The sequence below is a fragment of the Xyrauchen texanus genome, unplaced genomic scaffold, assembly GCF_025860055.1.
Source record: "Xyrauchen texanus isolate HMW12.3.18 unplaced genomic scaffold, RBS_HiC_50CHRs HiC_scaffold_128, whole genome shotgun sequence".
Lineage (NCBI taxonomy): Eukaryota > Metazoa > Chordata > Actinopteri > Cypriniformes > Catostomidae > Xyrauchen > Xyrauchen texanus.
This window is the reverse complement of record NW_026265630.1, coordinates 14738-27500: the sequence shown is the minus strand read 5'-3', so window position 1 is coordinate 27500 and position 12763 is coordinate 14738.

Sequence of the window (12763 nt, the reverse complement as noted above, 5' to 3'; positions counted from 1 at the left end):
ACAGTTGTGCTTGTTGGAGTATTAGTTGTTGTTGGAATAGATGTTGTGGTTGGAGCATTTGTTGTGGTTGTGGAAGCCTCAGTCGTGGTTGTTGAAGGTGTTGTTGTAGAAACCACAGTTGTGCTTGTTGGAGTATTAGTGGTTGTTGGAAGTTGTGTTGTGGTTGGAGCATTTGTTGTGGTTGTTGAAGGTGTTGTTGTGGAAACTGGAATTTTGCTTGTTGGAGTATTAGTTGTTGTTGGAAGATGTGTTGTGGTTGGAGCATTTGTTGTGGTTGTGGAAATCACAGTTGTGCTTGTTGGAGTATTAGTTGTTGTTGGAAGTTGTGTTGTGGTTGGAGCATTTGTTGTGGTTGTGGAAGCGTCAGTCGTGGTTGTTGAAGGTGTTGTTGTGGAAACCACAGTTGTGCTTGTTGGAGTATTGGTTGTTGTTGGAAGAGGTGTTGTGGTTGGAGCATTTGTTGTGGTTGTGGAAGCCTCAGTCGTGGTTGTTGAAGGTGTTGTTGTGGAAACCGCAGTTGTGCTTGTTGGAGTATTGGTTGTTGTTGGAAGAGGTGTTGTGGTTGGAGCATTTGTTGTGGTTGTGGTAACCACAGTTGTGCTTGTTGGAATATTAGTTGTTGTTGGAAGAGCTGTTGTTGTTGGAGCATTTGTTGTGGTTGTGGAAGTCTCAGTCATGGTTGTTGAAGGTGTTGTTGTGGAAACCACAGTTGTGCTTGTTGGAATATTAGTGGTTGTTGGAATAGGTGTTGTGGTTGTGGCAGCCTCAGTCGTGGTTGTTGAAGGTGTTGTTGTGGAAACCACGGTTGTGCTTGTTGGATTATTAGTTGTTGATGGAAGGTGTGTTGTGGTTTTTGAAGGTGTTGTTGTGGAAACCGGAATTGTGCTTGTTGGAGTATTAGTTGTTGTTGGAAGAGGTGTTGTGGTTGGAGCATTTGTTGTGGTTGTGGAAGCCTCAGTCGTGGTTGTTGAAGGTGTTGTTGTGGAGACCACAGTTGTGCTTGTTGGAGTATTAGTTGTTGTTGGAATAGATGTTGTGGTTGGAGCATTTGTTGTGGTTGTGGAAGCCTCAGTCGTGGTTGTTGAAGGTGTTGTTGTAGAAACCACAGTTGTGCTTGTTGGAGTATTAGTTGTTGTTGGAAGAGGTGTTGTGGTTGGAGCATTTGTTGTGGTTGTGGAAACCACAGTTGTGCTTGTTGGAGTATTAGTTGTTGTTGGAAGAGGTGTTGTGGTTGGAGCATTTGTTGTGCTTGTGGAAACCACAGTTGTGCTTGTTGGAGTATTAGTTGTTGTTGTAAGTTGTGTTGTGGTTGGAGCATTTGTTGTGGTTGTGGAAGGTGTTGTTGTGGAAACCACAGATGTGCTTGTTGGAGTATTAGTTGTTCCTGGAAGAGGTGTTGTGGTTGGAGCATTTGTTGTGGTTGTGGAAGCCTCAGTCGTGGTTGTTGAAAGTGTTGTTGTGGAAACCACAGTTGTGCTTGTTGGAGTATTAGTGGTTGTTTGAAGTTGTATTGTGGTCGGAGCATTTGTTGTGGTTGTTGAAGGTGTTGTTGTGGAAACCGGAATTGTGCTTGTTGGAGTATTAGTTGTTGTTGGAAGAGGTGTTGTAGTTTGAGCATTTGTTGTGCTTGTGGAAACCACAGTTGTGCTTGTTGGAGTATTAGTTGTTGTTGGAAGTTGTGTTGTGGTTGGAGCATTTGTTGTGGTTGTTGAAGGTGTTGTTGTGGAAAACACAGTTGTGCTTGTTGGAGTATTAGTGGTTGTTGGAAGTTGTGTTGTGGTTTTTGAAGGTGTTGTTGTGGAAACCGGAATTGTGCTTGTTGGAGTAATAGTTGTTGTTGGAAGAGGTGTTGTGGTTGGAGCATTTGTTGTGGTTGTGGAAGCCTCAGTCATGGTTGCTGAAGGTGTTATTGTGGAAACCACAGTTGTGCTTGTTGGAGTATTAGTTGTTGTTGGAATAGATGTTGTGGTTGGAGCATTTGTTGTGGTTGTGGAAGCCTCAGTCGTGGTTGTTGAAGGTGTTGTTGTAGAAACCACAGTTGTGCTTGTTGGAGTATTAGTGGTTGTTGGAAGTTGTGTTGTGGTTGGAGCATTTGTTGTGGTTGTTGAAGGTGTTGTTGTGGAAACTGGAATTTTGCTTGTTGGAGTATTAGTTGTTGTTGGAAGATGTGTTGTGGTTGGAGCATTTGTTGTGGTTGTGGAAATCACAGTTGTGCTTGTTGGAGTATTAGTTGTTGTTGGAAGTTGTGTTGTGGTTGGAGCATTTGTTGTGGTTGTGGAAGCGTCAGTCGTTGTTGTTGAAGGTGTTGTTGTGGAAACCACAGTTGTGCTTGTTGGAGTATTGGTTGTTGTTGGAAGAGGTGTTGTGGTTGGAGCATTTGTTGTGGTTGTGGAAGCCTCAGTCGTGGTTGTTGAAGGTGTTGTTGTGGAAACCGCAGTTGTGCTTGTTGGAGTATTGGTTGTTGTTGGAAGAGGTGTTGTGGTTGGAGCATTTGTTGTGGTTGTGGTAACCACAGTTGTGCTTGTTGGAATATTAGTTGTTGTTGGAAGAGCTGTTGTTGTTGGAGCATTTGTTGTGGTTGTGGAAGTCTCAGTCATGGTTGTTGAAGGTGTTGTTGTGGAAACCACAGTTGTGCTTGTTGGAATATTAGTGGTTGTTGGAATAGGTGTTGTGGTTGGAGCATTTGTTGTTGTTGTGGCAGCCTCAGTCGTGGTTGTTGAATGTGTTGTTGTGGAAACAGAAATTTTGCTTGTTGGAGTATTAGTTGTTGTTGGAATAGATGTTGTGGTTGTGGCAGCCTCAGTCGTGGTTGTTGAAGGTGTTGTTGTGGAAACCACGGTTGTGCTTGTTGGATTATTAGTTGTTGATGGAAGGTGTGTTGTGGTTTTTGAAGGTGTTGTTGTGGAAACCGGAATTGTGCTTGTTGGAGTATTAGTTGTTGTTGGAAGAGGTGTTGTGGTTGGAGCATTTGTTGTGGTTGTGGAAGCCTCAGTCGTGGTTGTTGAAGGTGTTGTTGTGGAGACCACAGTTGTGCTTGTTGGAGTATTAGTTGTTGTTGGAATAGATGTTGTGGTTGGAGCATTTGTTGTGGTTGTGGAAGCCTCAGTCGTGGTTGTTGAAGGTGTTGTTGTAGAAACCACAGTTGTGCTTGTTGGAGTATTAGTTGTTGTTGGAAGAGGTGTTGTGGTTGGAGCATTTGTTGTGGTTGTGGAAACCACAGTTGTGCTTGTTGGAGTATTAGTTGTTGTTGGAAGAGGTGTTGTGGTTGGAGCATTTGTTGTGCTTGTGGAAACCACAGTTGTGCTTGTTGGAGTATTAGTTGTTGTTGGAAGTTGTGTTGTGGTTGGAGAATTTGTTGTGGTTGTTGAAGGTGTTGTTGTGGAAAACACAGTTGTGCTTGTTGGAGTATTAGTGGTTGTTGGAAGTTGTGTTGTGGTTTTTGAAGGTGTTGTTGTGGAAACCAGAATTGTGCTTGTTGGAGTAATAGTTGTTGTTGGAAGAGGTGTTGTGGTTGGAGCATTTGTTGTGGTTGTGGAAGCCTCAGTCGTGGTTGTTGAAGGTGTTGTTGTGGAAACCACAGTTGTGCTTGTTGGAGTATTAGTGGTTGTTGGAAGTTGTGTTGTGGTTGGAGCATTTGTTGTGGTTGTTGAAGATGTTGTTGTGGAAACTGGAATTGTGCTTGTTGGAGGATTAGTTGTTGTTGGAAGAGGTGTTGTGGTTGTGGAAGCCTCAGTCGTGGTTGTTGAAGGTGTTGTTGTGGAAACCACAGTTGTGCTTGTTGGAGTATTAGTGGTTGTTGGAAGAGGTGCTGTGGTTGTGGAAGCCTCAGTCGTGTTTGTTGAAGGTGTTGTTGTAGAAACCACAGTTGTGCTTGTTGGAGTATTAGTGGTTGTTGGAAGTTGTGTTGTGGTTTTTGAAGGTGTTGTTGTGGAAACCGGAATTGTGCTTGTTGGAGTATTAGTTGTTGTTGGAAGAGGTGTTGTGGTTGGAGCATTTGTTGTGGTTGTGGAAGCCTCAGTCGTGGTTGTTGAAGGTGTTGTTGTAGAAACCACAGTTGTGCTTGTTGGAGTATTAGTTGTTGTTGGAAGAGGTGTTGTGGTTGGAGCATTTGTTGTGGTTGTGGAAACCACAGTTGTGCTTGTTGGAGTATTAGTTGTTGTTGGAAGAGGTGTTGTGGTTGGAGCATTTGTTGTGCTTGTGGAAACCACAGTTGTGCTTGTTGGAGTATTAGTTGTTGTTGGAAGTTGTGTTGTGGTTGGAGCATTTGTTGTGGTTGTGGAAGGTGTTGTTGTGGAAACCACAGTTGTGCTTGTTGGAGTATTAGTTGTTGTTGGAAGAGGTGTTGTGGCTGTGGAAGCCTCATTCGTGGTTGTTGAAGGTGTTGTTGTGGGAACCACAGTTGTGCTTGTTGGAGTAATAGTTGTTGTTGGAAGAGGTGTTGTGGTTGGAGCATTTGTTGTGGTTGTGGAAGCCTCAGTCGTGGTTGTTGAAGGTGTTGTTGTGGAAACCACAGTTGTGCTTGTTGGAGTATTAGTTGTTGTTGGAAGTTGTGTTGTGGTTGGAGCATTTGTTGTGGTTGTGGAAACCACAGTTGTGCTTGTTGGAGTATTAGTTGTTGTTGGAAGAGGTGTTGTGGTTGGAGCATTTGTTGTGGTTGTGGAAGGTGTTGTTGTGGAAACCACAGTTGTGCTTGTTGGAGTATTAGTTATTGTTGGAAGTTGTGTTGTGGTTGGAGCATTTGTTGTGGTTGTGGAAGGTGTTGTTGTGGAAACCACAGATGTGCTTGTTGGAGTATTAGTTGTTGCTGGAAGAGGTGTTGTGGTTGGAGCATTTGTTGTGGTTGTGGAAGCCTCAGTCGTGGTTGTTGAAAGTGTTGTTGTAGAAACCACAGTTGTGCCTGTTGGAGTATTAGTGGTTGTTTGAAGTTGTATTGTGGTCGGAGCATTTGTTGTGGTTGTTGAAGGTGTTGTTGTGGAAACAGGAATTGTGCTTGTTGGAATATTAGTTGTTGTTGGAAGAGGTGTTGTAGTTTGAGCATTTGTTGTGCTTGTGGAAACCACAGTTGTGCTTGTTGGAGTGTTAGTTGTTGTTGGAAGTTGTGTTGTGGTTGGAGCATTTGTTGTGGTTGTTGAAGGTGTTGTTGTGGAAAACACAGTTGTGCTTGTTGGAGTATTAGTGGTTGTTGGAAGTTGTGTTGTGGTTTTTGAAGGTGTTGTTGTGGAAACCAGAATTGTGCTTGTTGGAGTAATAGTTGTTGTTGGAAGAGGTGTTGTGGTTGGAGCATTTGTTGTGGTTGTGGAAGCCTCAGTCGTGGTTGTTGAAGGTGTTGTTGTGGAAACCACAGTTGTGCTTGTTGGAGTATTAGTTGTTGTTGGAATAGATGTTGTGGTTGGAGCATTTGTTGTGGTTGTGGAAGCCTCAGTCGTGGTTGTTGAAGGTGTTGTTGTGGAAACTGGAATTGTGCTTGTTGGAGTATTAGTTGTTGTTGGAAGATGTGTTGTGGTTGGAGCATTTGTTGTGGTTGTGGAAATCACAGTTGTGCTTGTTGGAGTATTAGTTGTTGTTGGAAGTTGTGTTGTGGTTGGAGCATTTGTTGTGGTTGTGGAAGGTGTTGTTGTGGAAACCACAGTTGTGCTTGTTGGAGTATTGGTTGTTGTTGGAAGAGGTGTTGTGGTTGGAGCATTTGTTGTGGTTGTGGTAACCACAGTTGTGCTTGTTGGAATATTAGTTGTTGTTGGAAGAGGTGTTGTGGTAGGAGCATTTGTTGTGGTTGTGGAAGCCTCAGTCGTGGTTGTTGAAGGTGTTGTTGTGGAAACCACAGTTGTGCTTGTTGGAGTAGATGTTGTGGTTGTGGAAGCCTCAGTCGTGGTTGTTGAAGGTGTTGTTGTGGAAACCACAGTTGTGCTTGTTGGAGTATTAGTGGTTGTTGGAATAGGTGTTGTGGTTGGAGCATTTGTTGTTGTTGTGGCAGCCTCAGTCGTGGTTGTTGAATGTGTTGTTGTGGAAACAGGAATTTTGCTTGTTGGAGTATTAGTGGTTGTTGGAATAGATGTTGTGGTTGTGGCAGCCTCAGTCGTGGTTGTTGAAGGTCTTGTTGTGGAAACCACAGTTGTGCTTGTTGGATTATTAGTTGTTGATGGAAGTTGTGTTGTGGTTTTTGAAGGTGTTGTTGTGGAAACCGGAATTGTGCTTGTTGGAGTATTAGTTGTTGTTGGAAGAGGTGTTGTGGTTGGAGCATTTGTTGTGGTTGTCGAAGCCTCAGTCGTGGTTGTTGAAGGTGTTGTTGTGGAGACCACAGTTGTGCTTGTTGGAGTATTAGATGTTGTTGGAATAGATGTTGTGGTTGGAGCATTTGTTGTGGTTGTGGAAGCCTCAGTCGTGGTTGTTGAAGGTGTTGTTGTAGAAACCACAGTTGTGCTTGTTGGAGTATTAGTTGTTGTTGGAAGAGGTGTTGTGGTTGGAGCATTTGTTGTGGTTGTGGAAACCACAGTTGTGCTTGTTGGAGTATTAGTTGTTGTTTGAAGAGGTGTTGTGGTTGGAGCATTTGTTGTGCTTGTGGAAACCACAGTTGTGCTTGTTGGAGTATTAGTTGTTGTTGGAAGTTGTGTTGTGTTTGGAGAATTTGTTGTGGTTGTTGAAGGTGTTGTTGTGGAAAACACAGTTGTGCTTGTTGGAGTATTAGTGGTTGTTGGAAGTTGTGTTGTGGTTTTTGAAGGTGTTGTTGTGGAAACTGGAATTGTGCTTGTTGGAGTAATAGTTGTTGTTGGAAGAGGTGTTGTGGTTGGAGCATTTGTTGTGGTTGTGGAAGCCTCAGTCGTGGTTGTTGAAGGTGTTGTTGTGGAAACCACAGTTGTGCTCGTTGGAGTATTAGTTGTTGTTGGAATAGATGTTGTGGTTGGAGCATTTGTTGTGGTTGTGGAAGCCTCAGTCGTGGTTGTTGAAGGTGTTGTTGTAGAAACCACAGTTGTGCTTGTTGGAGTATTAGTGGTTGTTGGAAGTTGTGTTGTGGTTGGAGCATTTGTTGTGGTTGTTGAAGGTGTTGTTGTGGAAACTGCAATTGTGCTTGTTGGAGTATTAGTTGTTGTTGGAAGATGTGTTGTGGTTGGAGCATTTGTTGTGGTTGTGGAAATCACAGTTGTGCTTGTTGGAGTATTAGTTGTTGTTGGAAGTTGTGTTGTGGTTGGAGCATTTGTTGTGGTTGTGGAAGGTGTTGTTGTGGAAACCACAGTTGTGCTTGTTGGAGTATTAGTTGTTGTTGGAAGTTGTGTTGTGGAAGCCTCAGTCGTGGTTGTTGAAGGTGTTGTTGTGGAAACCACAGTTGTGCTTGTTGGAGTATTAGTTGTTGTTGGAAGAGGTGTTGTTGTTGGAGCATTTGTTGTGGTTGTGGAAGCCTCAGTCGTGGTTGTTGAAGGTGTTGTTGTGGAAACCACAGTTGTGCTTGTTGGAGTATTGGTTGTTGTTGGAAGAGGTGTTGTGGTTGGAGCATTAGTTGTGGAAGCCTCAGTCGTGGTTGTTGAAGGTGTTGTTGTGGAAACCACAGTTGTGCTTGTTGGAGTATTGGTTGTTGTTGGAAGAGGTGTTGTGGTTGGAGCATTTGTTGTGGTTGTGGTAACCACAGTTGTGCTTGTTGGAATATTAGTTGTTGTTGGAAGAGGTGTTGTGGTAGGAGCATTTGTTGTGGTTGTGGAAGCCTCAGTCGTGGTTGTTGAAGGTGTTGTTGTGGAAACCACAGTTGTGCTTGTTGGAGTATTGGTTGTTGTTGGAAGAGGTGTTGTGGTTGGAGCATTTGTTGTGGTTGTGGTAACCACAGTTGTGCTTGTTGGAATATTAGTTGTTGTTGGAAGTTGTGTTGTGGAAGCCTCAGTCGTGGTTGTTGAAGGTGTTGTTGTGGAAACCACAGTTGTGCTTGTTGGAGTATTAGTTGTTGTTGGAAGTTGTGTTGTGGTTGGAGCATTTGTTGTGGTTGTGGAAGGTGTTGTTGTGGAAACCACAGTTGTGCTTGTTGGAGTATTAGTTGTTGTTGGAAGAGCTGTTGTGGTTGGAGCATTTGTTGTGGTTGTGGAAGCCTCAGTCGTCGTTGTTGAAGGTGTTGTTGTGGAAACCACAGTTGTGCTTGTTGGAGTATTAGTTGTTGTTGGAAGAGGTGTTGTGGTTGGAGCATTTGTTGTGGAAGCCTCAGTCGTGGTTGTTGAAGGTGTTGTTGTGGAAACCACAATTGTGCTTGTTGGAGTATTAGTTGTTGTTGGAAGAGGTGTTGTTGTTGGAGCATTTGTTGTGGTTGTGTAAACCTCATTCGTGGTTGTTGAAGGTGTTGTTGTGGAAACCACAGTTGTGCTTGTTGGAGTATTAGTTGTTGTTGGAAGAGGTGCTGTGGTTGGAGCATTTGTTGTGGTTGTGGAAACCACAGTTGTGCTTGTTGGAGTATTAGTTGTTGTTGTTGGAATTTGTGTTGTGGTTGGAGCATTTGTTGTGGTTGTGGAAGCCTCACTCGTGGTTGTTGAAGGTGTTGTTGTGGAAACCACAGTTCTGCTTGTTGGAGTATTAGTTGTTGTTGGAAGAGGTGTTGTGGTTGGAGCATTTGTTGTGGTTGTGGAAACCACAGTTGTGCTTGTTGGAGTATTAGTTGTTTTTGGAAGAGGTGTTGTGGTTGGAGCATTTGTTGTGGTTGTGGAAGGTGTTGTTGTGGAAACCACAGTTGTGCTTGTTGGAGTATTGGTTGTTGTTGGAAGAGGTGTTGTGGTTGGAGCATTTGTTGTGGTTGTGGTAACCACAGTTGTGCTTGTTGGAATATTAGTTGTTGTTGGAAGAGGTGTTGTGGTAGGAGCATTTGTTGTGGTTGTGGAAGCCTCAGTCGTGGTTGTTGAAGGTGTTGTTGTGGAAACCACAGTTGTGCTTGTTGGAGTATTGGTTGTTGTTGGAAGAGGTGTTGTGGTTGGAGCATTTGTTGTGGTTGTGGTAACCACAGTTGTGCTTGTTGGAATATTAGTTGTTGTTGGAAGTTGTGTTGTGGAAGCCTCAGTCGTGGTTGTTGAAGGTGTTGTTGTGGAAACCACAGTTGTGCTTGTTGGAGTATTAGTTGTTGTTGGAAGTTGTGTTGTGGTTGGAGCATTTGTTGTGGTTGTGGAAGGTGTTGTTGTGGAAACCACAGTTGTGCTTGTTTGAGTATTAGTTGTTGTTGGAAGAGCTGTTGTGGTTGGAGCATTTGTTGTGGTTGTGGAAGCCTCAGTCGTCGTTGTTGAAGGTGTTGTTGTGGAAACCACAGTTGTGCTTGTTGGAGTATTAGTTGTTGTTGGAAGAGGTGTTGTGGTTGGAGCATTTGTTGTGGTTGTGTAAACCTCATTCGTGGTTGTTGAAGGTGTTGTTGTGGAAACCACAGTTGTGCTTGTTGGAGTATTAGTTGTTGTTGGAAGAGGTGCTGTGGTTGGAGCATTTGTTGTGGTTGTGGAAACCACAGTTGTGCTTGTTGGAGTATTAGTTGTTGTTGTTGGAATTTGTGTTGTGGTTGGAGCATTTGTTGTGGTTGTGGAAGCCTCACTCGTGGTTGTTGAAGGTGTTGTTGTGGAAACCACAGTTCTGCTTGTTGGAGTATTAGTTGTTGTTGGAAGAGGTGTTGTGGTTGGAGCATTTGTTGTGGTTGTGGAAACCACAGTTGTGCTTGTTGGAGTATTAGTTGTTGTTGGAAGAGGTGTTGTGGTTGGAGCATTTGTTGTGGTTGTGGAAGGTGTTGTTGTGGAAACCACAGTTGTGCTTGTTGGAGTATTAGTTATTGTTGGAAGTTGTGTTGTGGTTGGAGCATTTGTTGTGGTTGTGGAAGGTGTTGTTGTGGAAACCACAGTTGTGCTTGTTGGAGTATTAGTTGTTGTTGGAAGTTGTGTTGTGGTTGGAGCATTTGTTGTGGTTGTGGAAGGTGTTGTTGTGGAAAACACAGTTGTGCTTGTTGGAGTATTAGTGGTTGTTGGAAGTTGTGTTGTGGTTTTTGAAGGTGTTGTTGTGGAAACCAGAATTGTGCTTGTTGGAGTAATAGTTGTTGTTGGAAGAGGTGTTGTGGTTGGAGCATTTGATGTGGTTGTGGAAGCCTCAGTCGTGGTTGTTGAAGGTGTTGTTGTGGAAACCACAGTTGTGCTTGTTGGAGTATTAGTTGTTGTTGGAAGTTGTGTTGTGGTTGGAGAATTTGTTGTGGTTGTTGAAGGTGTTGTTGTGGAAAACACAGTTGTGCTTGTTGGAGTATTAGTGGTTGTTGGAAGTTGTGTTGTGGTTGGAGCATTTGTTGTGGTTGTGGAAATCACAGTTGTGCTTGTTGGAGTATTAGTTGTTGTTGGAAGTTGTGTTGTGGTTGGAGCATTTGTTGTGGTTGTGGAAGGTGTTGTGGAAACCACAGTTGTGCTTGTTGGAGTATTAGTTGTTGTTGGAAGTTGTGTTGTGGTTGGAGCATTTGTTGTGGTTGTGGAAGGTGTTGTTGTGGAAACCACAGTTGTGCTTGTTGGAGTAGATGTTGTGGTTGTGGAAGCCTCAGTCGTGGTTGTTGAAGGTGTTGTTGTGGAAACCACAGTTGTGCTTGTTGGAGTATTAGTGGTTGTTGGAATAGGTGTTGTGGTTGGAGCATTTGTTGTGGTTGTGGAAGCCTCAGTCGTGGTTGTTGAAGGTGTTGTTGTGGAAACCACAGTTGTGCTTGTTGGAGTATTAGTTGTTGTTGGAATAGATGTTGTGGTTGTGAGCCTCAGTCGTGGTTGTTGAAGGTGTTGTTGTGGAAACCACAGTTGTGCTTGTTGGAGTATTAGTTGTTGATGGAAGTTGTGTTGTGGTTTTGAAGGTGTTGTTGTGGAAACCGGAATTGTGCTTGTTGGAGTATTAGTTGTTGTTGGAAGAGGTGTTGTGGTTGGAGCATTTGTTGTGGTTGTGGAAGCCTCAGTCGTGGTTGTTGAAGGTGTTGTTGTGGAAACCACAGTTGTGCTTGTTGGAGTATTAGTTGTTGTTGGAATAGATGTTGTGGTTGGAGCATTTGTTGTGGTTGTGGAAGCCTCAGTCGTGGTTGTTGAAGGTGTTGTTGTAGAAACCACAGTTGTGCTTGTTGGAGTATTAGTTGTTGTTGGAAGATGTGTTGTGGTTGGAGCGTTTGTTGTGGTTGTGGAAACCACAGTTGTGCTTGTTGGAGTATTAGTTGTTGTTGGAAGAGGTGTTGTGGTTGGAGCATTTGTTGTGCTTGTGGAAACCACAGTTGTGCTTGTTGGAGTATTAGTTGTTGTTGGAAGTTGTGTTGTGGTTGGAGCATTTGTTGTGGTTGTTGAAGGTGTTGTTGTGGAAACCACAGTTGTGCTTGTTGGAGTATTAGTTGTTGTTGGAAGAGGTGTTGTGGTTGGAGCATTTGTTGTGGTTGTGGAAGCCTCAGTCGGTTGTTGAAGGTGTTGTTGTGGAAACCACAGTTGTGCTTGTTGGAGTATTAGTTGTTGTTGGAAGAGGTGTTGTGGTTGGAGCATTTGTTGTGGTTGTGGAAGCCTCAGTCGTGGTTGTTGAAGGTGTTGTTGTGGAAACCACAGTTGTGCTTGTTGGAGTATTAGTTGTTGTTGGAAGAGTGTTGTGGTTGGAGCATTTGTTGTGGTTGTGGAAGCCTCAGTCGTGGTTGTTGAAGGTGTTGTTGTGGAAACCACAGTTGTGCTTGTTGGAGTATTAGTTGTTGTTGGAAGAGGTGTTGTGGTTGGAGCATTTGTTGTGGTTGTGGAAGCCTCAGTCGTGGTTGTTGAAGGTGTTGTTGTGGAAACCACAGTTGTGCTTGTTGGAGTATTAGTTGTTGTTGGAAGATGTTGTGGTTGGAGCATTTGTTGTGGTTGTGGAAGCCTCAGTCGTGGTTGTTGAAGGTGTTGTTGTGGAAACCACAGTTGTGCTTGTTGGAGTATTAGTTGTTGTTGGAAGTTGTGTTGTGGTTGGAGCATTTGTTGTGGTTGTTGAAGGTGTTGTTGTGGAAACCACAGTTGTGCTTGTTGAGTATTAGTTGTTGTTGGAAGTTGTGTTGTGGTTGTTGAAGGTGTTGTTGTGGAAACCACAGTTGTGCTTGTTGGAGTATTAGTTGTTGTTGGAAGAGGTGTTGTGGTTGGAGCATTTGTTGTGGTTGTGGAAGCATCAGTCGTGGTTGTTGAAGGTGTTGTTGTGGAAACCACAGTTGTGCTTGTTGGAGTATTAGTTGTTGTTGGAAGAGGTGTTGTGGTTGGAGCATTAGTTGTGGAAGCCTCAGTCGTGGTTGTTGAAGGTGTTGTTGTGGAAACCACAGTTGTGCTTGTTGGAGTATTAGTTGTTGTTGGAAGAGGTGTTGTTGTTGAGCATTTGTTGTGGTGGAAGCCTCAGTCGTGGTTGTTGAAGGTGTTGTTGTGAAACCACAGTTGTGCTTGTTGGAGTATTAGTTGTTGTTGGAAGAGGTGTTGTGGTTGGAGCATTTGTTGTGGTTGTGGAAGCCTCAGTCGTGGTTGTTGAAGGTGTTGTTGTGGAAACCACAGTTGTGCTTGTTGGAGTATTGGTTGTTGTTGGAAGAGGTGTTGTGGTTGGAGCATTTGTTGTGGTTGTGGTAACCACAGTTGTGCTTGTTGGAATATTAGTTGTTGTTGGAAGAGTGTTGTGGTGGAGCATTTGTTGTGGTTGTGGAAGCCTCAGTCGTGGTTGTTGAAGGTGTTGTTGTGGAAACCACAGTTGTGCTTGTTGGAGTATTAGTTGTTGTTGGAAGTTGATGTTGTGGTTGGGAGCCTCAGTTGTGGTTGTTGAAGGTGTTGTTGTGGAA